The sequence below is a fragment of the Pelodiscus sinensis genome, chromosome 13, assembly GCF_052426305.1.
Source record: "Pelodiscus sinensis isolate ZL-2025 chromosome 13, ASM5242630v1, whole genome shotgun sequence".
In the NCBI taxonomy this organism is placed as follows: Eukaryota; Metazoa; Chordata; order Testudines; family Trionychidae; genus Pelodiscus; species Pelodiscus sinensis.
Window position 1 is genome coordinate 16028478 of NC_143064.1, and position 22959 is coordinate 16051436.

Consider the following 22959-nt stretch of genomic DNA (forward strand, 5'->3'; position numbering starts at 1 on the left):
GACATTTAAAAATGGCGGCGCCCAGCAAGATGCAAATGAAGCCCGGGAAATTCAAATCCTGGGCTTCATTTGCAACTCCGGTTGCCTACATTAACCACCCTAGTTCGAACTAGGGTGGTAGTGTAGACATACTCTTAGAGTTGTGCTGATGGCATATGATATGAACCACCTTCAGAGTGCTGGTTTGACTCTGACCTAGAATAATAATGAAGTTATCATTTGATAGTTGTACAGTATAAGTTCTTATTGTATAGGGTGCACATCATAAAGTGCCCCACCCTGATTGATGCCCTTGGTGCTGTCTCAGTGCAGAATCCAAGGATTATAGGGTAAGTGAACTACTATTTATTTTTTTTACAGGGGAAGGGGAATAAAATCTTGAAGCTTTCTGTTGATCTTATATCTTGAACAAGCTTGTTTATAAACCCTGACTTTGGGATCTAATTCAATCTGGCAGTGTGTCTTTAACGTTTCCTTTTTTGCAGCTGTCAAAAGGTCAGTTTATTTATTTATTTGTGCCTATTTGTGCCTAGACTGGTTGCTTTTGCGGAAAAACTTGCCAGCTGTCTAAACTGGCCACTTGAATTTGCACAAGAACACTGACGATCTAATGTAAGATTGTCAGTGTTCTTGCGCAAATACTATGGTGCTCCCACTCAGGGATAAGCCCTCTTGCACAAATGTAGACAGGGGAGGACTGTTTTGCGCAAAAAAGCCCTGATGGCGAAAATGGCAATCGGGGCTTTCTTGCGCAAAACTGCATCTAGATTGGCACGGATGTTTTTCCGCAAAAAGTGTTTTTGCGCAAAAGCATCTGTGCCAGTCTAGACGCTCTTTTCCTCAAATGCTTTTAACGGAAAAACTTTTCAGTTTAAAGCATTTGCGGAAAATCATGCCAGTCTAGACGCAGCCTACCTGTTTCTGCACTGACAAATGATTTAGAACATTAAAACATGGTCTTTAAAAATGGCAACCAGTATAACAGTGAATGTCAGCAACACAGCCATCATTTCACAAGTCTATTCAAAAATCAAAAAGATGAAATGTTATGCTAGCACTGTTTGCAAGTTTCCTTTCATATACTTTATTTCTGGGAAATACATAGCTTGTTATTAAGTATCTGTCCAGAACACACACTTTCTGTAAATGAAAATAAGCTGTTTGTACAAATTGTCGTTTTAGTTTTAAGCATCTCTAGAGTATTCTCTTGTTATTATTGGAAATTACTGCTTTTTTTACAAGAGACTGTTTTTGTTTTTGCCTGTGGAAAGACTTAAAATTAGTAGAGAAAGAGAAAACTGAAGGTCCTACAAAAAACAAAGTCCCTTCCTAAATCACACAAATACTTTTTCACTTAAATTATAGTCAGGGATTTCATGTTTCACTATTGTATCTAATTGAATTCATTAATTCTACATTCCCTCCATCCACACTCCATCAGGGCTTATGACTGGATTTTTCCATAGCATTGTGAACCTAAACATTTCCTTCCCTAGATTCTATTTGCCTGTTCCCAATAAAAGTCCCCCTTTTTATATGGTTATTGTGGGGTGCGTCGTTGCTTTGATGGGGGTTTGTACTGATGTACTTTATATCACGAACACTGGGTTTTATACTTCTTGTCAGCAGTGGTACCGATATTCACTTTTGCAAGGGCTAGTACGTATTGAGTCTCAGGCATGGTGAAAAGTTACCTTGGGTAGAGATGCTGTCCTAACATGACAAAAAGGAACCCAGGTTCCAGACCATGTAAGGAGAGAAACCACGCCAAGCAATAAGCACCTAACAATAGGCTTGAGCCTCACCTCAGGAGAGGGCTACACATATTAATATGGAAGCAGCTTTTTCAAAGCACCTCTGGGATCTACCGTATGTTAACATCCAGTCTCTATAGGCATTTAGACATTCCTTGTATGGACTTGCTTCTTTAGGGGGCAGCTGAATTTGCAAGATTGGTCCTAGTTCATTTTTTATAATGCAGTTCATTCCTAGCAGGAGAATCCCAGACACATGTGGACATGGGGAAGAGATCATTATGTTCTTGTTGTAAAGATTTGGGTGGCAAAGGTTTTGGGGCCACTGAATATTGGACAATCTCAGTGGTGCTGCATTCAGAACTCGCCATGCAGCACACCTCCATCATAATCATCCAGGAACCCACCCCTTCAATCAGCCATGGTGCCAACTCTGTCCACACATCTACCCAAGCGATTTTATCACTGACCCAACCACATCAGCCACCACATCAAAGGCTCATTTAACTGCACATCCATTAATGTGATCTATGCCAGCAATGTCCCTCTGCCATGTATATTGGCCAAACTGGACAGTCTCTACAGGAAAGAATTAATGGACACAAATCAGATTTCCAAAAAGGCAACACACCAAAACCTGTTGGAGAACACTTTAACTTGCCCGGGCACTCATTAATGGATCTCAAAGTCAGTATGTTGTTTTAGGCCAGTTCCACAAGCCATATACACAGAGAAGCCTTGGAACTTAACTTCATTTACAGCTTTGGGACCCATCACAAAGCTATGAGCAAAGACATTACCTGGCTAGCACACTACATTGCACATCCTAATGACATAAAAAACAAACAATGGGTACTTAAGAACAATTTGTACCTTCTCTATCAGCTTCATGTAACATGAACACTTTAATTGAGTCCTCCCCCCTTTTCCCTTCATTCTCTCCCCCATCTGCTATTTATTTTAGAACTGAACCTTTAATAACTCCATTCATCTGAAGAAGTGGATGGTGTCCACGAAACCTCATGATACCATCTACATGTTTTGTTAGTCTTTAAGGTGCTACCCGACTATTTGTTGTTTTTTAAGTTTTTCCATCTCTGAATGGTTTAAAGCCAGAGGGTGGGAGAAAAGGTTAAGTGCTTTCTTCAGAGTGCCTGGTACAGTTGGTTCCATATCCCCAGAAGCAGGCAGGAATGACTTATTTGTTGGTGGTCTGAGCTGTCTTTTGGAAGGAACCGTAGGGGCAGCCAAGCATGAGGAAGTGGTTTTTTTTGGCATGAATTGTGACTTCCCAGTCATTGTGAACCTACTTTAGAATGGAGAGTTTGGGGAAGGCATCTGCTCCCAGAGCTCTTTATCACAGCCTTAATAATAACCACTGGGCCTACTCTATTTTGCTTCAGATCCTACCTGTTACTTTGATTTACTGTTCCTAACATGGTGTTTAAGGAAAATGAAATGAAGCCTACTTCATGTTGTTGTGGTTTTATATCAATAACCTCAATTATATTACTCTTTTTCAAGCATTTTTCAGACATGCATAATGCGACATGTTTAAATTGCTTACCTTGTGATCAACACTTCGTTATTTTTGAATCATATAGATTTGCAAATAATTCTGATGCCAGATGCAGCTGCTTGCATTGGAATGCTTGTTGACGGAGGCTGATCTGAGGCTGCCATGTGATGCAGCTTGCTCTTTGTCTTATGAAAGTGAGTGGGTCTCCATTTGCTGCCTCTCTGTGGCAGGACAATTGAGAGAGTATTGAATGATGCCTTTGGGGTTTTTTCTCCAAGCATTTGTGGAAAATTATTTCTGAGAGAAGATTTCCCTTTGTAAGGACTGGTTTGTGCCATTTGCACTCCCTGCTGAGGGGGGCAGAGTGGGGTCTCAGCTTTTGTACACTTTCCAGGGGCTACTGGGTGTGCAGGTGGAAACAATACTTTGCTCCATCTATTAGAATGAAGCAGATTGCTCCTGCTGGCTGCTGTGTGCAAGTGTGAGAAGGGGCAAGGTCATGGCCCCACATTCCCCCAACCCAGTTGTGGGGAATTCTGCTATCTGACGAGAGCAGAGTGTGAGCATCCCCTTTTCACAATGGTCAGGTTTTTTTGTAGAATTGCAGAAACGTTGGGCTATCAGGGACCATGAGAAGTTACATCCAGCCTTCTGCACTGGGGCAAGCCCAAGTAAACCTATGCAAGCTATATAGGTTTTCTCTAGCTATGTCTGAGTATGCTAGAGAACACCATTGCTGGCAAGAATGCAACTAGGAACAGTAAATTTAAAGTGAATATTGCAGGATAGTTCTAGGAAGCAACTTCTAATCATGAGTATTGACACTGGAAATGTGACTGTAAGCATCACAGATATCCAGTTTGGGAAGAGGAACATAGCATATTATCTGTGTGCCCAGTTGACACAGCTTGAGTTCTCCGATCAATACCTGCAGCAATAGGTTGGGGTAAAATGGATGGTGCATCGAACAGTTCTGAGCGAAGTGTGGTGATTGTGGAAAATCTGTAAACAGGTAAAAGGCTAATTCAGCAAATGCCCTCCAATGTAATGAAAATTATTTGTGCCGTTCAGTGACAAGCTGAGTGCTTCTGCTGGATATTAATGTAACTCACAAATTGCTCAGATTTTTTTAGAAGGAAAAATCATGCATTAACCTCAGAGTTTTTTCCTTCTCATTGCTGCTGCAGTGCTGCCAAATATATGAGGTTTCATAACATATACTCTCAATTATCCATTTGGATTGCTTGAACTCAAATGCATTTTCTTCTGTTTGTCAGTGAGGTGAAATTTGAGTCAGATTGTGATGCTCTTGCTCTCTTTGAGTACATCTACACTGCAGCACTATTTTGAAAAAACTAGCGGTATTTCAAAATAACTTAGCCCGCATCTATACAGAAATCAGTTATTTCAAAATAGTGTCAAAATAGTGTCAAGCTGGAGCACGTCTTACTCCAACTTCTGTAATCCTCATTGTACGAGGAGTAAGGGAAGTCAAAGGAAGAGTGCTCTATTTCGAAATCAGTGCTGTGTAGACGCTCTCAATTTTAAAATAAGCTATTTTGAAATAAGATACACAATTGACATAACTCAATTTTGTGTATCTTATTTAGAGTTAAGCCCTGCAGTGCAGATGTACCCTTTGTGTTCCTGAGTGTTCAGTTAAGTTTTTGCTGGAGGGCCACATTTTCCTATTGCAGAGTAGCACCATACACCAGATTTGGGCCCCGTCCTGCAAAAATGTACACGTGTATGTAATTTTTTTTCTCACTTGGGTTGTAATCCCACTGAAGTGAATGGGGAATATTTCATGATTTCAGGGTTAACGGTGCCTTTGACTGCCCCTTGTCTCTGGGCTTCCTTGAAGGCAGCCAGTTTAAGGTTTCAAGCTTCAGTCATCTCCTCACATGGGTGAAGAGTCATGTCTCTCTCCATCCTGACCAGCTTTAGGCTTTCAGTCCCTCTATCCCTCACTGTGACTTCCCCAGCAGGTTGGGCAGGTATCCAGCATCTATAGTTAATCTTTCTCCAGGGCCTACTACAGTGTGCGGCAGTTACCAGTTGGCCTTCACGAAGCAAAATACATTTATTTTCCAGGCAAAAGCATTAGAAAGAAAACATATAAAAACAGTTTCCATAGGTATGCTAAAAGCTTACCAGAGATCACCTATAAGCCTGATAGGATTCTATAAGCTAAAGTCTTTCCAACTGCTCACTAATGGTTGGGATTCCTCCTTATCCCCAAATCCTGTCTGCCTGTTAAATCAAAAGTTAGCCCTTTTGTGAATTCAAGCTTATCCTTTGATACGAAAGTCTTTTTCTCTGTTTCCTCGTCTCTGGAAAAGCCAGCTTGAATCAGCAGAGCAATGTTTCTCTAAGTGGTTGCAGAACCACTCTGAGAAATCTGCTTTTTGGCTGCTCCAGTGTGTTTATTTACCGGCTCTGTGGCCATAGAGCCTCGCGGCTCCCATTGGCTCTGGCTCATCATTTGCAGCCAAGGGGAGCTGTGGAAAGTGGCGTGGGCTGGGTCATCACTTTCTGCAGCTTCACTTGGCTGCAAATAGCGAACCAGAGCCAATGGGAGCCATGGCCGTGGACTCCAGTAAATAAACACACTGGAGTGGCCAGTTAGCAGGTTTCCAGAGTGATTTCACAGACCTCTTTGAGAAACACTGCAGTAGAGGGAAACTTCCCCCGGGGCTGGTCCCACTCTGAATGTCGTTAGTTTGAGCTAGGAAGGCAAATGAGGGCAACCGGAGTTGCAAATCAAGCCCGGGATTTAAATATCCTGGGCTTCATTTGCATGTTTCCGGGCACCGGCATTTTAAAATCCCCCTTAGTTTGGACTACCGTTACTCCTTGTGGAATGAGGATTTAAAAGTGGCGGTGCCCGGGAACATGCAAATGAAGCCCGGGATATTAAAATCCCAGGCTTCATTTGCAATTCCGGTTGCCCTCATTTGCCTATCTAGCTTGAACTAACAAGCTAGTGTAGACATACCCAAATTGTTTAAGGTCTGTGTGATTTGCCATAAACACTCCCCACAGGTTTTAGTTCTTGGAGGAGCTCTGGTAACCTTCCTCCATGGAGCTGCATACAGTCCTTGGCTGGCAGTGTTGCATAGACCATTCGTAATCTTAATACAATATAGAACCTGAAAAGTACTGCCAGCTGTCGTGGTATCTGTAACATTACTTTCATGAGTAAAGTTTTGGAAGGTTGTTAGTTTCCTTTCATTCATCCTTCATGTGGAATTTTAAAAATAAGTTAGAAACAAGTTTCTCACCATGTTTTCATAAGATAGCAAGGTTGGTATGATCACTGATTAGAATAGGAGTAACTATTGAGAAATGTAATGCTGTGTAATTTGGAACTATTTAATATCCACATTAGCATTCCTAATTACTCCCTATTTGCCACATATTTGATTCCTCCCAATATAAAGCACAAATGCCAACCAATGCCTGGTGCCCCAGAGGGAATCAACAGAACAGAGAAACATCAAGAGATTCATTCCCTGTCACCCATTACCAGCTTCTGACAAACAAGGGCTAGGGACACCATTCCTACCCATCCTGGGTAATAGCTATCGGTGGACCTATCCTCCATGGATTTATCTAGTTCTTTTAAAAACTTCATTATAGTATTGACCTTCACAACATTTCTTCTTATCAATCATGATTTTATAGACCTCTGTCATATCCACTCTTAGTCATCTCTTTTCCAAGCTGAAAAGTCCTAGTCTAATGGACAGGGGGCTGCAGACAGGGGAGTTTGAGAGGGAGTGCAAGAGATTTTGCTGCTGAACAGGCTGCCAGGTGAGTGTACTAGCTGTGGCTTGAGTGAGTTTGCTTGACTGTTTGCATTTTGTTTCTGATTTCAGGTGACTTCAGTTACTGTGGCAGTTGGGATTGTGCGTTTGATTCTTTGTTCCCTTGAATACTTTGATCAGCCTCACTCAGCCTTGTGATCAGCCTCCCCTTGTGTAGGTAATGAGAGGGTAGGCCTGACCTAGGTGAGCAGGCTTTAAAAGGCAGAGGCAGAGTGACCAAGGGAACAAAGCAGACAGGGGTCTACAACAGACCACTTACCCAGACAGAAAAGGTGAATGAGGCTTTTTTAAACAACTAACAAAATCATCCAAAGCACAGGATTTGGTGGTGAGGGGGGACTTCAACTATCCAGACATATGTTGGGAAACTAACACAGCAGATCACAGATTATCCAATAAGTACTTGGACTGCATGGGAGACAATTTTTTATTTCAGAAAGTTGAGAAAGCTACTAGGAAGAGGCTGTTTTAGATTTGATTTTAACAAATAGTGAGGAACTGGTTGAAAATTTGAAAGTGAAAGGCAGCGTGGGTGAAAGTGATCATGAAATCATAGAGTTCATGATTCTAAGAAATGGAAGAAGGGAGAACAGCAAAATAGAGACAATGGATTTCAGGAAGGCAGATTTTAGTAAACTCAGAGAGCTGGTAGGCAAGGTCCCACGGGAAACAAGACTAAGAGGAAAAACAAATGAAGAGAGTTGGCAGTTTTTCAAAGGGACATTATTAAGGGCCCCAAAACAAACTATTCCACTACCTAGGAAAGGTAGAAAGTATGGCAAGAGACCACCTTGGCTTAACCAGGAGATCTTACGTGATCTAAAATAAAAAAGGAGTTGTTTAAAAAGTGGAAGCTAGGTCAAATTACAAAGGATGAATATAAGTAAACAACACAGGTATGCGGGGGCAAAATTAGAAAGACAAAGACACAAATCGAACTTTTCCTAGCTAGAGACATAAAGGGTAACAAGAAGACATTCTATGAATATATAGAAGCCAGAGGAAGACCAAGGACAAGGTAGGCCCATTGCTCAAGAAGATTGATGGGGACAGGATGCTTAACATAGTGAATTCTAGTGGAAATGGGGTAGGTTTAGATGTTAAAATAGGAAAAGAACAAGTTAAAAATTACTTGGAAAAGTTAGAGGTCTGCAGGTCACCAGGGCCTGATGAAATGCATCCTAGAATACTCAAGCAGCTGATAGAGAAGGTATCTGAACCTTTAGCTATCATCTTTGAAAATTCATGGAAGTCAGGAGAGATTCCAGAAGACTGGAAAAGGGCAAATATAGTGTCCATCTATATCAAGGGAAATAAGAACAACCCAGGAAACTACAGATCAGTCCGTTTAAATTCTGTGCCAGGGAAGATAATGGAGTAGGTAATTAAGGAATTCATCTGCAAACATCTGGAAGAAAATAAGGTGACAGGTAACAGCATGGATTTGTAAAGGACTATCATGTCCAGGCAACCTAATAGCTTCCTTTGATAGGATAACAAGTCTTGTGGATAAGGGAGAATCAGTGGATGTGATATACCTAGACTTTAGTAAATCATTTGATACATGACCTTCTTATCAGTAAGCTAGGGAAATACAACCTAGATGGGGCTAGTATAAGGTGGGTGCATAACTGGTTGGATAACCATTCTCAGAGAGTACTTATTAATGGGCCACAGTCATGCTGAAAGGGTATAACAAACGTTGTTCTGCAGGGGTCTGTTCTGTTCAATATCTTCATCAATGATTTAGATATTGGCATAGAGAGGACGCTTATTAAGTTTGCAGGTGATACCAAGGTGGGAAGGGTTGCAAGTACTTTGAAGGATAGGGTCATAATTCAAAATGATCTGGAAAAACTGGAGAGATGGACTGAGGTAAACAGGATGAAGTTTTAAACATAAAAGTGGGTGCCCTTAAAGAAGTCCAGAGGCAAGGGACAGTTAAAGGTGTAATTAGGCCTGCATATGCAAGAATCCTATGTAGATCTGCATTAACACATAGCCTTTAATAATCAATCACTGCCACCTCTGTGCTGTACAAGGACCAGGATTTTTAGGTGTATATGAAATGAAGAATAGGGCTTTATCATGTTGCCTTTCCCAGTAGATATCCAGACAAAAATGTCAGAAAGCTCATTCCTTTTACAATTGTATGGTTTCTTGCTCTAAAACCGACTCGTATGCCTTCATACTTCATTCTTCCCAAAACTTGTGCCTTGTCAGGATAGTTTTGGAATAACTGTCTTCAAGTATTACACATCATGTTGTTTATTTTTTCACAATATCTTGAGTTTCATCATTTCCTCTGTCAGTATAAGAAATGAATTCAGTACTTGCCCCAGTCCCTGCTTTGTTTCCCAAAGTATAAGCTGTGTCCTTTGTTGCAGATTTCTGTTACATAGACACAAAGAGGAAATCTTGACACTAGACCTTCAATTTTAGCTGCCTTTCTATAATAGTGCATCACATCTCTTGCCTGATGCTTGCATTTATCTCTGCGCAAATGTTCTCTTCCATGCATATCATCTCTCACTAAGCCTGGAATTAGCATTTTGCCTTTGTGCATTAGCACGCTGTCCCTTTTAGATAACTCCTCTTGAATGTTCCGGTAATCATGTGCAGTGAAGGGAGTTTGTTTCCTGATGTCTGGTCATCTACTTCTAATGACTTTTGTCAATATCCCAAGTTGTATGTTTGATTATTGCATCATCATCTCAACTGGCTCACTGTTGCAGTAAGTTGATTTATTTTAATGTCTGTCTCTGCCCTTAAAACCTCCCTGATGAGGAAGGGAAACCACAGCACAGAGGAGGGCCTTGCTAAAACTAAAAGACATTCAGAACAACTGTTCCGGGGATTCTCCACTGGTAGCTGGGAAAAACGATACATGTAACATCTCTGACTCCTGATCCCATAGGAGTGGGGGTGCTGTAGTACCCCCAGGTTTTGCGCTCCATGTCCTGGCCACTGGTCCTACATCCTGCCTCCTAGGGTCATGGTTGCCAGACCCTCTGATGCCTGAGGGCTCCTCTGATGGTCCTGGTTCCTACTTGGCTGCTGAGGCCAGGATCCTGGACACTGGCCTCACTGCTGCCCAAGGGCTACGATGACAGTCCCACAATCCTGCCCAGCTTCTGTCCCCATGCCAGGGGGGCTCTGCTGCCAGCCTGAACTCTGGGGGCGGTGAGTGGCGTGGACAGGCCCACTAAGGGGAGGGGAAAAGGGGACAGTTGCACAGAGGCCCAGCCAGGTAAGAGGACCTAGGGCCCCTAGCTGATGCTGCAGTAGCTCTGCCAAAAAACAACTCTTGATGGAAAGATGCTTTTGATATGCCCTATGCAGGTTCCAGAATGGGGCTATCTTCATGAGGCATATCAAAAACATCTTTCAGTTCAGTTGCTCTGCTGTGGCTTTCTCCAGAGTAGGCAGGTTGGGTTCGGGGATGGGAGGGGAGCGGATAGGGCGAGGATTGGCTGGTCCAGGGTTCCTCTGGTGGGAGGGATGTGTGCTTGGGGTGTCTTCAGTTTGGTGGTGGGGGCGGAGTTTGTGGCCCTAGCTGATGGAAGGGATGGGACCCATTGATTTCTGCCATGGGGCCCCAAATTACTGTCAATTGAACTGAGCATAGAAAAGGGGTAGGGAACTGCAGGTCAGCACCCTCACTCCAAAAACTGTTACAGTGCCACTTCCTGACCCTATGGAGAGCTATCAGGCCATGATCCTAGAATGAGGTACCTGCAAACTGACCCTTTGTATTTGCCCAGAGCCCCATTGGCCGAACCTGCAGGATCAAAGCCTTAGCAACATTCTAAATTCTACCCTGATTCTGTAAGCGAATTGATACATCTGGATAGTAGTTAGTTGCAAAGTTTAACTTCATTGTAGTAAGTGCTTCTAGTGGTTGGGCTATTGCAAAATCATCCTTCAGAAAATATGAACAATTGATGCATTTACTGTGTATTTTTAAATTTGGTCTTTTCTATCAATACAAATAACAAACAGAAGTGACTGTACAAAAAGGAAATTCATTAAAGACAGTATGTCCGGTGGTTAAGGCTTAGCCTGGGACTTTGGGAAACCTAGGATCAAACTACCTGCTAGCTGTAGACTTTTTGTTTAATCTTGGTCAAATCACTTTTATCAAAGCTATTCCCACTCTGGCACTTTGGGTGCAGAAGATGGGGACCCACAAAAGACCTTAAAACACTTTGCCTCTGTGGGCGTCTGCTTAAAAAACTCCTCAAGGTCACATATTCCCTGGCCCTGGGAGATAGGATGCTACCATCAAGTGAAAACCCCCTTCTTCTTGGTCCCAGGAAGAAGGCCCTTGAACTTCTTCTGGAGCGGTACCCCCTAGCTCTTTTACCTGAAGAGAGCTTTTAAAAAAAGAGAGAAAACAATTTACAACCTCTGGGTATGTCTACACTACCACTCTAGTTCGAACTAGGGTGGTAATGTAGGCAACCGGAGTTGCAAATGAAGCCCGGGATTTGAATTTCCCGGGCTTCATTTGCATCTCGCCAGGCGCTGCCATTTTTAAATGTCCACTAGTGCGGACTCCGTGCCGCGCGGCTACACACGGCACGGACTAGGTAGTTCAGACTAGGAGTAACGAGGAGTAACGGTAGTTCGGACTAGGAAGCCTAGTCCGAACTACCTAGTCCGTGCCGCGTGTAGCTGCGCGGCACAGAGTCTGCACTAGCGGACATTTAAAAATGGCGGTGCCCGGCGAGATGCAAATGAAGCCCGGGAAATTCAAATCCTGGGCTTCATTTGCAACTCTGGTTGCCTACATTACCACCCTAGTTCGAACTAGGGTGGTGTGACAGCGCGTTGGGGGTCCCCCGTCTCCTGCACCCCGAACTGGCACAAACAGACTGCACCAGCCGGTGGAATAGAGGAAGTTTATTGCCTCTCCAGGATACAGCACAGCACAGATGTAATCTGGTCACAGAGCTGGGCTAGGATGCCTCAGGCCACCTTGAGATGGGGGAGACTGGGCCCCCAAAATCCAGCCCCTTTCCCTAGGCTGTCTCCTCCATGCTTCCAGACAGCAACTAACTCCCACTCTTCCAGCCCTGCCCCCCAGCCAGGGCCGTATTCCTTTGTTCCTCTTCATGGGGGGTATCTGGTTCAACAGGTTTGGCGTCACCTTTGCACAATGAGGTTTTCCCTGCTGGGTCTTGCTCCAGATAGCAGAGGTCACCACAGCCCAGCAAGTACCCCCACTACGTCACAGGTGGTACTGTAGACATACCCTCTGATAGCTGAACTCTCAGTCTTAGTCATGCATATATTGACCTCCTATTACATTCCAGGATACAATAATTAAATCACAGCTTTAAAAAAAGGAAATTATATTAACAAAACATAAGAACATAAAAATAGCCATACTGTGTCAGACCAATGGTCCATCTAGCTCAGTATCCTGTCTGCTGAAAGTGGCCGATACCAGATGTCCCAGAGGGAAGGAACACAACAGGTAATCCTCATGTGATCCTTTTCCTGTCACCCAAACAAAAAGATATAAAGTAAAACTCCATTGGTCCGGCATCCAATGTTCTGGCACTCCTGATGGTCTGGCACCATCAGGAACCCAGAAGTGCTGGGGCAGCCGGACAATTGGAGCTGCTCTGCGCCAGGCTTCCCCAATTCAGCCGCTGCTGAAACTGACCAGCGGCTGATTCCACTGCTCTGCCCAGGGCTTCTCGGAATCAGCTGCTGGTCAGTTTCAGCAGCGGCTGAATAGGGGCGCCTGGGGCAGAGCAGCTAGGATGCTGCCAGGTTGGTCCCGCAGCCCCGAGGGGCAGCGCTATGGGACCAACTCAGAAGCACCCCAACTGCTCTGTCCCAGGCATCCCCAAGAGCACCCCAGCTGCTCTTGGGGATGCCTGGGACAGAGCAGTTGGGGTGCTTCTGAGTTGGTCCCATAGCGCTGCTGAAACTGACCAGCAGCGGCTGAATCGGGGACGCCTGGGGCAGAGCCGGACTATCAGAAGGGGGGGCTATGAGGGGTCTGGGGTGGCATCCCCCCACCGCACCCCAGACCCCTTCTAGCCCCCCCTTCTGATAGTCTGTCATATCTGATAATCCGGCACCCCCTAGGTCCTAAAGGTGCCGGATTATCGGAAGTTTACTGTACTTGGTAAAGCATACTTGGTTGCTAAGTGTTACATAGCAACTGAGAAAAGAACAAATTTAAACACAGAGAAATTGTATTTCTGGGATCCAGCTTAAAAAATAGAGTATAGGGGAAGGGGAAGGCACATGGATTTAGCACAGAGTTTAACAAAACAACAAAGCAAAGAGAATAACCCGATTGCATCTAAATAGATATTTTCCTATCTACTTACAATCTGTGCTTCAAGGTCCAGTTCATTTCCATGGCCAGTATTCCTTGTGGGCATGGTAGTTCTGCTTGGTTCAATACATCTTATTCCCCCAACTCCCAGCTTATAACTTACACAAAACAACAGGCAGGTATATCTTCCAATTAAAATTTTAATACCTTTTCCCATTGGCTCTTCTGGCACCTGCCAACACCCCTAGATACCTGAATTTAACCCTTTAGTCACTGAATGCTGGCCAGTACTACTCCTATCAATCACAATAGGGAAAATAATATTTTCCCCTTTAGTTTCTCCTCCCATTCACTTTGACTTTTGTTTATGCTGAACTTTTCCCAGCCATCTATCTTTCTGCTTCTTCAGAACTTTGCAGAATACTTTGTTCAGTTGCGCTGTATTTTCCTAGAGACTGGTCAATGATCTGTTTCTTGGCTGCTGCTACAGAGTTTGCAATATTTAATAACCTTATTATATTTTTTGTTCCACCTGGGAGTTCTAACCTTGCAAGTATGTCACATCATTCATATCTGAACTGCAGCGTTGTACTCGCTTTTCTCAAAACTTGTGGAAATCAGACTTCCCCTTCCCCCGGCCCTCTGTCACACATGAGCCAAACTCTGCTCTCATTTGTACCTATATGCCCCCATTGCCTACAATAGAATTTCACAGGTGATGGTAAGAGCAAAATTTGGTTCACTATATGTTCAGGCCTACTTCAGTGAACTTGAATGCTTTGCACATAAGAGACCTTAATAATTCAAAGTGTTACTGATTAAACAACTGTCATTCAGACACTCTAGGAGTGTGAGTATCTGGACGGCGTGATGTGTACATTGTTATAAAGTATAGCTGGCTTTAGTGAAAAATCCACTCTTCTGCTTGTCAACTCACAGGAACAGGACCCAACAGGGTTGTGGATTCACTTCAAGACAGAGTTAATTAGGGATACATGGTTGCTTTTATTAATCTCACTATGTCACTATTATTACAGGCATAATACTGCCAGATGGTTACACAGCTACTGAAAAGTAATACACCAATAAGCATAGGCAGAGCAATGCATGAAAATGAGTAACAGGCACTTGGTAATGCTTATACCCCTTCAGTCTGCAGAGAGTCCTGTTCTGGTCAGCTCACATCCGGCCGCAGTGGACGTGGCTCCAGCTAGAGGGATTCAGGGCACCCTTCAAGGTCTAGGTCCCTAGTGAGAGGGGCGGGACTTCCTGTGATCTTATACTACAATTATTTACCAGGTGTGCACGTACCTGGTTCAGCGCTATTCTTACCACTTTCATGAGCTGTGACTGAGGTTAAACTTGTTTACTGCTCAGTAGTTTCCCAGCTCAAGGCATGGGTTAGAGCTGATAAATCCCAGCTGCAGTTTGGGCTTGCAGGGTCCCAGGTTATGCTAAGCTGGGTACAGCAGGGATGGAAACTTTCATCCCAAGCCTGCTAAGCTGCAGGACCCACATATGACTTTTATGTGACACTGCTAAAGTGTTGCAGTGTACTCAACCCCAATGTTTTTTTTAAAATGTGTGGCCAGGGCTCCAGAAAGTCATAAGATTGGGCTTAAAGTCGTGAGAGTTTGAAAAATGATCAGCATGGGGGTGTGTTTATTTCTTTCTGTTTTCGTTGCCATTAGGGGTCACATCTTCCAGTTTTTCTCTGCAGTCAGACGGGCCAGAAACTTATCTTTATTTTAAAATGGAAGCTGAGATTCTCACAGAATCACCAGATTTCAGTCAATGGGGCTTTAAGAAAATTACCACAAATTGTAGCCCATGGAAAACCTTCTGTTCAAATCCTGTGGATGAATGGTTAGATCCTAGCGGTAGCTGCATTGTAGTTCCATAGGTACAGAACTGGAATTTGGAAAATGTGAGTTCTAAACCAAGCACTGCCATATACCTGCTGGGTGATTTGGGGCAAGCTGTTTAATGACTTGGTTTCTTTGTCTGTAAAGTGGGGCCAATAACACTTACCCATCTTTGTACAGGATGTCACAGAAAAGCCTCACGTAAGAACTACCATGACTGCTGTTGTAGGCTGCATTAGTATCTATTGGCTCTACTTGGGAGTAGGGATCTTCAAAGGGTTAAACGATAGAGGTTAACCATTTTATCTCAGACCCTGCTGCTTGATCTGCTGCTCAGCCCTGCCATGGCTGCAACTGTGGGGTCACACGATGGTTGTAAGCTCCAGCCACTGGTCCTGCTGTGGCCGTAAGGTCCCGTGGTGGCTGTGGGATCCTGCTGGCCCTTCTGTGGCTCAGGCTGCTCCGGCCTGGTGTGTCTGTCTGCCGCCAGAGTTCATTGGTGTTAGCCAGCCACACTTGGTTAACCGGTAAGCATACCTGTAAGCCTCATGCCTATCAGTATGCTTAGCTGTTGATTGTTTAACATTCCTACTTGGCAGCTGTTTCCCAGGGTGAGCTTTGCTCTCATTGTGGAGGCAGAGTAGTAGGGCTGAGAGTAGTGTGAATGCCCCAAGCCGCCATCTTCTCCATCTGTTTTAAACCCATCTCCTTGGGGGCTAGGGGTGGAAGATGTGTCCCTCTCTGCAAGACATCAAGACCCTGACTCTTTCCCTCTTATGCTATTGTGCAAAAAGGCACATGAGTGAATGTTAAAGAGAGCACCATCCTTTCACTAGAATTTCATTCCTAAGGTCCTGCTCCCTTTCTCCATTGACTTTGTTGGGACCAGTGTATGCTCAGCCCCTCTCAAAATCAAACCAGTGAGCCTTGCTCCTGCCAAAAGCTCTGTACAGAAAGATCCTTGTGCTCACCTAGAGCTCTTTGCAGAATCCAGCCCTTGGTTTGTGTAAGTGAATAGTTTCTGCAGCCATCTGTCCCTAAATAGACTCCACTATTCAACTTTACCGTATAGACAGTCTGGCTAATACATTGTTCACATGAGACACTGGACTGGCATTATCCAAGGGAAGTGTAATCTATAGCCATACATGGCCTGGGCCTGCTTGCAACAATGGAGCTGGCTCATATCCTCTGAGGTAACTTCCTACTCACCTTGTGGCTGCAAATCGTGCACTGCTGTTTTGGGCTAGCTCATAGTACAGTTGATGTTAGAAAAAAAGAGACCAAAGTCTATTTGAAAAGTCAAAAGAATTTTTCTGCCATAAGAACAACACAGCACTGACACCCTCTTTCTACTCCTACTCCACACAGAGTTTTGATCCACAAAGGGAGACGTGACAGAGGCTATATGGAGTTTGTTAGGGACATCACTATTTCTGTTGATTTTGTAGTTAGGAGGATTTAGTGCCGTGACATGTAGACAGGTTTCTGGCTCTATTGATGATGATAACCAGAAGGCTGCTTGCATGTGCACTCAATGATGTGGGCTCAATGACCACCGCAGATCCTAAGTGAGTTCCCAAAGACCACAAATCAGATAAGGATTGAAGGTGCCTGGCCAGGTTTATTTTTAAGTGAAGTACAATAATAGTTGCCAGTAGACTCTACCGAATCACTACACTCGTACTTGCAACAATGGCCTCAGCTCCATGGGTGGGAAATTCCCACTGCCCCCCAGCTGGACAAAAACTGTTCCTCCAAGACACCACTTTATATACAGGTGCAAACAAGTTACACATCACTGCTCATGTGTCAGATTGCTTCCCTCTGATGTTGTCAGGTTATCACCCTCTGACACTACAGATACCATCCATGACCCTGTACCTCATGGTTTGATTAGATCAGTGGTTCTCAACTTGTTTCAGTCCACGGATCACCAGGACAATCAAAAAATTTTCGTGGACCACCTCCTTTTTAGACATGATAAAGAGCAGACAACAAACATTTTGGTTTGAAATTTATTTCTTACTAACAGATTTTTGGATTATCTTCTCACTGACAAACTTTTCAATGTTTGGAATGGTACTTGACGAATATTGCTTTCCACTGCAAGCCGATTCCTCTGTTTGGACTTAATGTGCAACAAACACGAAAATCCAGTCTCACACATATAAGTTGATGTAAATGGCAAAAGAAATCTGACTGAGTGTGCTGACAGATTTGGGTAACTCCCGGTCACACTGGCCCAAAATTTATCTATGGTAGACTGCTGGTACATGTCTTGAGCCACAAAGTCATTTTTCAGATCCAGTAATTCCTCCTGCAGATCCTCTGGAACACTATTAACATCTGTTGTAAATGGATTCCTGATGAAAGATAATTCATCCCTTGTCTTGTCCACCTCCGGAAAGTATTGTTGGAATTCATCTCATAGCTTCTGTAAATGATCGAGAATTTACGTCCGAATGGCTTCCTTTTCCCCAAGGATGGCATCCACATATGGAAATTGAACCAAATTATTGCCTTCGACTCTTACGATCCAGAGTTCCAATTTGTCAAGAAAAACCTTGATGTTGCTTTGGTGAGAGAACAGATTTGCACCTTTCTCTTGCAGCTGAAGATTCAGTTTGTTCAAGATTCCAAAAATATCAACAAGATACGCAAGTTCTAAATTTGACTGAGTCAGCACATTTTGGAATTCCTCTTTCCCTTGAGCCTGGAGAAATAAATCCAACTCCTCTCTCAACTGAAAAACTCTGTTGAGTATGTTCCCTGCTGACAACCACCATACAGAAGTGTAGAACAGCAACACATCAAAGTCGGAACCCATGTCCAGGCAAAATTTTTTGAACAGCCTGGTGTTCAGAGCCGATGATTTAATGTAATTCACCACTTTCACCACCCTTTGAAAACGGTGTTCAGTTGATCAGGCACCGTTTTTTATGCCAAAGCTTCCCTATGAATGAAATGTAAGCAGGGGCTGAACTGCTGCTTGCTGTCAGCCAGCTAAAAGGAGGGGTGGGTGTGCCCACTATAGTTGTTTAGCTCTGCAAGGTAATTAACTGTTAACTGTTGACATGTAAATACTGCTCAGGAGAGAATCTGAGGTGTGGCTATGTAAATCCCAGTCAGCGAGGGCTGATGGGAGGTCAGTGTTGGAATGGAATGTGGAGAAGTGTATATAATTTGGGACTGTTGTGGGGGTAACTAATCATGCTACCCCTAAATGTGGGAACTGTAAAACATGCCACCATTGCTTGCAGGAGAGATACCACCATCATGGTAAGAGGTCTCGGAAGAACAAGCCTCCCCCCTTCCAGTGTTGAGTGAACAGAGCTGGGGGAAAGAGTTAAAGGGTTTGAGTCAGCCTGCTTCACACCTGCCAGGTGTGAGCTATAAGACTGGCCCAGCCTGCACCTTTCCCCCTTTGTTTTAAGGACAGACCTCAAGCAGACTCCCTGAGGAGTCTTTTCTTTTGCTAGTCCAGTGAAAGCTGGATTCATTTGCCAGTCCAGCTGGTGGCTAAAGAGTTGAAATCACTGAGAGCTGAAATCACTGGTTTGGCTGAGTGCCTGACCTGTTGCACCAGTGAAGTAGAGGTGACCAGTGGCGTGGCGTGGAGTGGCGGCAGGCGAAGAGCGGCGACGTGTGGCGTGGCGTGGAGCAGCGGCAGGCGAGGAGCGGCCATCAGCGGCGTGGTGTGGTGCGGCGGCAGGTGCCCAGTGGAGCGTCCAGAGGCTTGGAACGAGACAGCTGGTGGAGCGTGGCGGAGTTTCGTATAAGGTGCCGTCTATCTATCCCCCGGCCCCCATTTCTACCCAGGTTGGGAGGTGAAACCCTGTGGGTGAACTTTGGGACTCTGGGTGGCACGGACCAGGGACAGAGACCTTTGGGGTGTCGGGACTTTTTTGGACTTAGAGTGATTCTTGGCTGGGGTGGGGGCTTGTCTCATGTTTGGGGTTACGAACTCTGTTTGTGGTGTTTTCCCCCAAGTTAATGCCGTATGACTTCTCTCTCTGTCTCATTAAATGTTTCTTTCCTACACTCAGACTCAGTGCTTGCGAGTGGGGAAGCATTGCCTCTCAGAGGTGCCCAGGGGTGCGTGAATTTCCCAGATTACTGGGTGGGGGCTCGAGCCGGTTCTATGTGTGATGGCCCCAAGATATTGAACCCAACCCTGATTACTGCCAGGCCTACCTGGCAGAAGAGTTACAGAAGCAATGAACTCTGGTTACCATTGGAGTGCGCTGTTTCATCAGCGTTTGGAAGCCCTATCTTAAGCCCAGCATGGCAGGTGCACTATCAGTGGTGACATCCACAAGATTTACCCAATCCAGACCATGTACTTCAAAGAAATTGTTAACAATTTGTGGTGGTATCAAGAATCTTACAAAAAAGAAACTCGTCTTTGAAGTCTCCCTCAACTATGTATCGTGCGAACACCAACAGCTGAGAGCACAATGCAACGTTGGTCGATTCATCCAACTGTATGGCAAACAATGGAGACTTCTTTATTTCATCCATAACTTGTTCACTGATGTTTTATGATATCTCATTTATCTGTCCTGATACTGTGTTGTTAGAGACAGATATATCATTCAGCTTCCTTGCTGCTTCCTCGCCAAGAACAAGCTGCACCATCTCGTTTGCACAGGGGAGCACAAGTTGCTCTCCAATGGTATGAGGCTTCTTGGCTTGTGCAACTTTGTACACAACAATGTAGGAAGTGTGCACTGCATTGCTTGTCTTATTGTAGAATGCACTTGTTGAGTCGAGGCACTGCCATTTCAGACCTGATAACCGCTGCTCAAAATAATCTTCATCCTTTTGCAACAAGTTGGAGTGACACTTTTCGAGATGGAGTTTCAGCTTAGCCAGCTTCATTGAGTCATTCCCCAAGACTTTGAAACAGATAACACATTGTGGCAAATCCACGCCTTCTTTTTCTTGACAAGTGAAGCCGAATTTGATATAGTCCTCCGAATACTTGCTCTTGACATTTCTTACTGTCGTTGCCATTATAAACAAACTATACCACACCTGTAAAACAGCACATGTAGCACAGCATGAACGACACAGCAACCACTCAGCATGACGGTGGCAGCTACACTGACGCTCAGAGCCTCAGACGGAAGTTACTGGCAATACAATGCGGTTGCGTCCTAGGTGACACTATGGATGACATGCTGCGTGCTTGTGAACATGACGTAAAACAGTCTAACGGCGGTGCCTGCTCACACTGTGACTTTGGACAATGTTCCTGTGGACCACCGAAAAGGTCACCATGGATCACCAGTTGAGAACCACAAGATTAGATCATCTTTATCCATCATGCTGTCATTTTAGACCCTTTCCTGAACTGGCGTCTGTATCTGTGAGGAGTGGGTACCAACGTCTTTTATAATGAGCTGGTGGTTCCTTGTGTTTTCAACTTATGACCAGTTACTGTTCTACATCTGGGCCTATTACCTATTAGTATTTTGCACTCTCAGCCCTTTTTGTGCCAAGTTCTGTGAGCAGGGGCCTGCCTCTTGCTCACAGCTTAACTTTGCTTTATGTTAGCCATGATTTGTCTGTTGTTAGCAAAGCCCCAAGCTTAGACTAGGCCTGTGCTACATGGGCTTATGTTTTAGGCCTTCATCTTACTACTGATTTTAGTGAAGGAAATTGGTACAAACCTGTAGGATGGATGGATGGACAGAACAGAGTAAGAAAAACTTCCATGCAGACTAGTTTTGAAAGGTAAAGCTTTTTCAATGGGAATAAAAAAATCCTTTCTACAGCACTATTTTTGGGGAAGGGGGAGGAAATGTGGCTTAAGCCTTACTTATAAAATATAATAGCCATTTAGAGGAAAAGGCTTCAGCAATGTGTGTTTGCATTTGTTCATAGCCAAAGAGTTTGGAATTAATCCGAAGTGCCTGGGCAGCAAGGGTGTGGTTTCGAGAGAGCAGCCGTGAATACCGAGATGTGGCTTGCTTTTCATCCCGTTCCCCTCATGATAAGGAAGCGAGGGGAAAATACTGTGAATTACTCCTGTGCCCCTTCCCTCAACCAGCTAGGAGTGAGAGGCATGCACGGAAGCTGTGTACTTTCCCCTTGCTCCCTTATTATCAGGGGAATGGGAAGAAAAGCAAGCCGCATCACAGTACATATGGGTGCTGCGCCCCTCCCCCGAAATGGCACCCTTGCTGGGCAGGTGTTTGTAGAGTGATCATCTCTGGACACTTGGGGACTGTTGCATTTAATTGGATGACAACTAGTGCTGATTGTGTGTCCATTTCCCTTTGCTGGGATTGTATGAAGAGGGTTGAGACTTGTTAACTGATTAGTCATCTTACACCGTGTTGAAGTTAATCACCTTTTCTTTCCTGCTATTTCTTTGTGTTTTGTAAAATTGTAAAGAACTGTACAGAAAAATGCACCTTTGTGTACATAGTAGAGGAGGGTGTCTATCTGACCATGCAAGTCTTGGACATTTCTGATAGGATTTCCAATAATCAGGTCATTGTTAAGGACTGATTGTTGCCATAAAATCTTTCTATAGAAAGTTGTACATCTTAAGTGGGATTATGATGGAATTGCTGATGTGATTTAACAATCATCATGAATGGAACTGCCAAAATATAATTAGACACATTTTATAGTCTTAATGTGTTTTCCAGGGAGAACACAATTGTTCATGTTGCAATCATATGTTTGACTTTCTGTGTGACATTTCCTTTAATAACCATTTGGAAAAAGCAAGCATTAATTCTTTCAGTGCTATTCCTGACCTGTTAGTTAGTTGCAAATAGATTAGCAACTAAAGTGGTATCTAGCCTGCAATATGGTACTCGTATTTCATACTTTGCTCACTAACTGCTGTTGAATAACCCAGGTGAAGTACCATTTGCTGCCAAGTGCTGACATTAATACAGGTGCATGAGATTCCTCTTCTTTTACCACAGTCCAAGGTATGTCTAGACTGTGGTGCTATTTGCGGATACTGGAGGCTGCCTGCTTTGCTCTTGGTGCTGTTCTGGTGCCCAGTCAAGGCCCAATGCTGCCACTGGCTCAGATTTAGCTTTGGAGACGTGACCGTTTCTGGTGCTCTTGTTGAAGTTGAGCCTCTTGTTCTCTTTGCAGCAGATATTAACCAGAATCTGGCTGTGTTCCTCCAGCCAGCTAGCAGTGTGCTTGATGCAGCGCTGCTTAGTGCTGGCCATGCTAATATCTGTGAGGGTTAACTGTGTTTCCAGATGAAGCAGTTCACAGGGAAATGAAGTGTTAAATGTTGAGCAGGTGCATTTGAACCAGGAGGTTGCTTCCAGTTCCTGGGAAGCCAGTGGGAAATTTTGGTATGGAAGGACTGGGAAAGGCAGTCCCAGGGAACTGTGAGACAGCATTGGTGGACTCTCCAGACTGAAGTCTGATGATCCAGAGTTGAGCTACATTCACACTGCAAAATACCTGGGTTTTGAGTCGCATTATAGAGGGACTCTGGCTGAGGTTGAGTGGATTCCTAGCCTGGGTCAGACTAATTTCTGTGTGGCTGGAAGTAGGACTTGAGCTCTGATGCAGGGTTGTGTTGTGTAGACTTCCCCACTGGAAGATGTTGAATTGTTCATTAGTCTTTGTGTGGTTTAGATGAAAATAGCTGGAAATTGTTTTTTTTTCTTTTTTTTTCATTTGCTTTACTGTTGGAAAC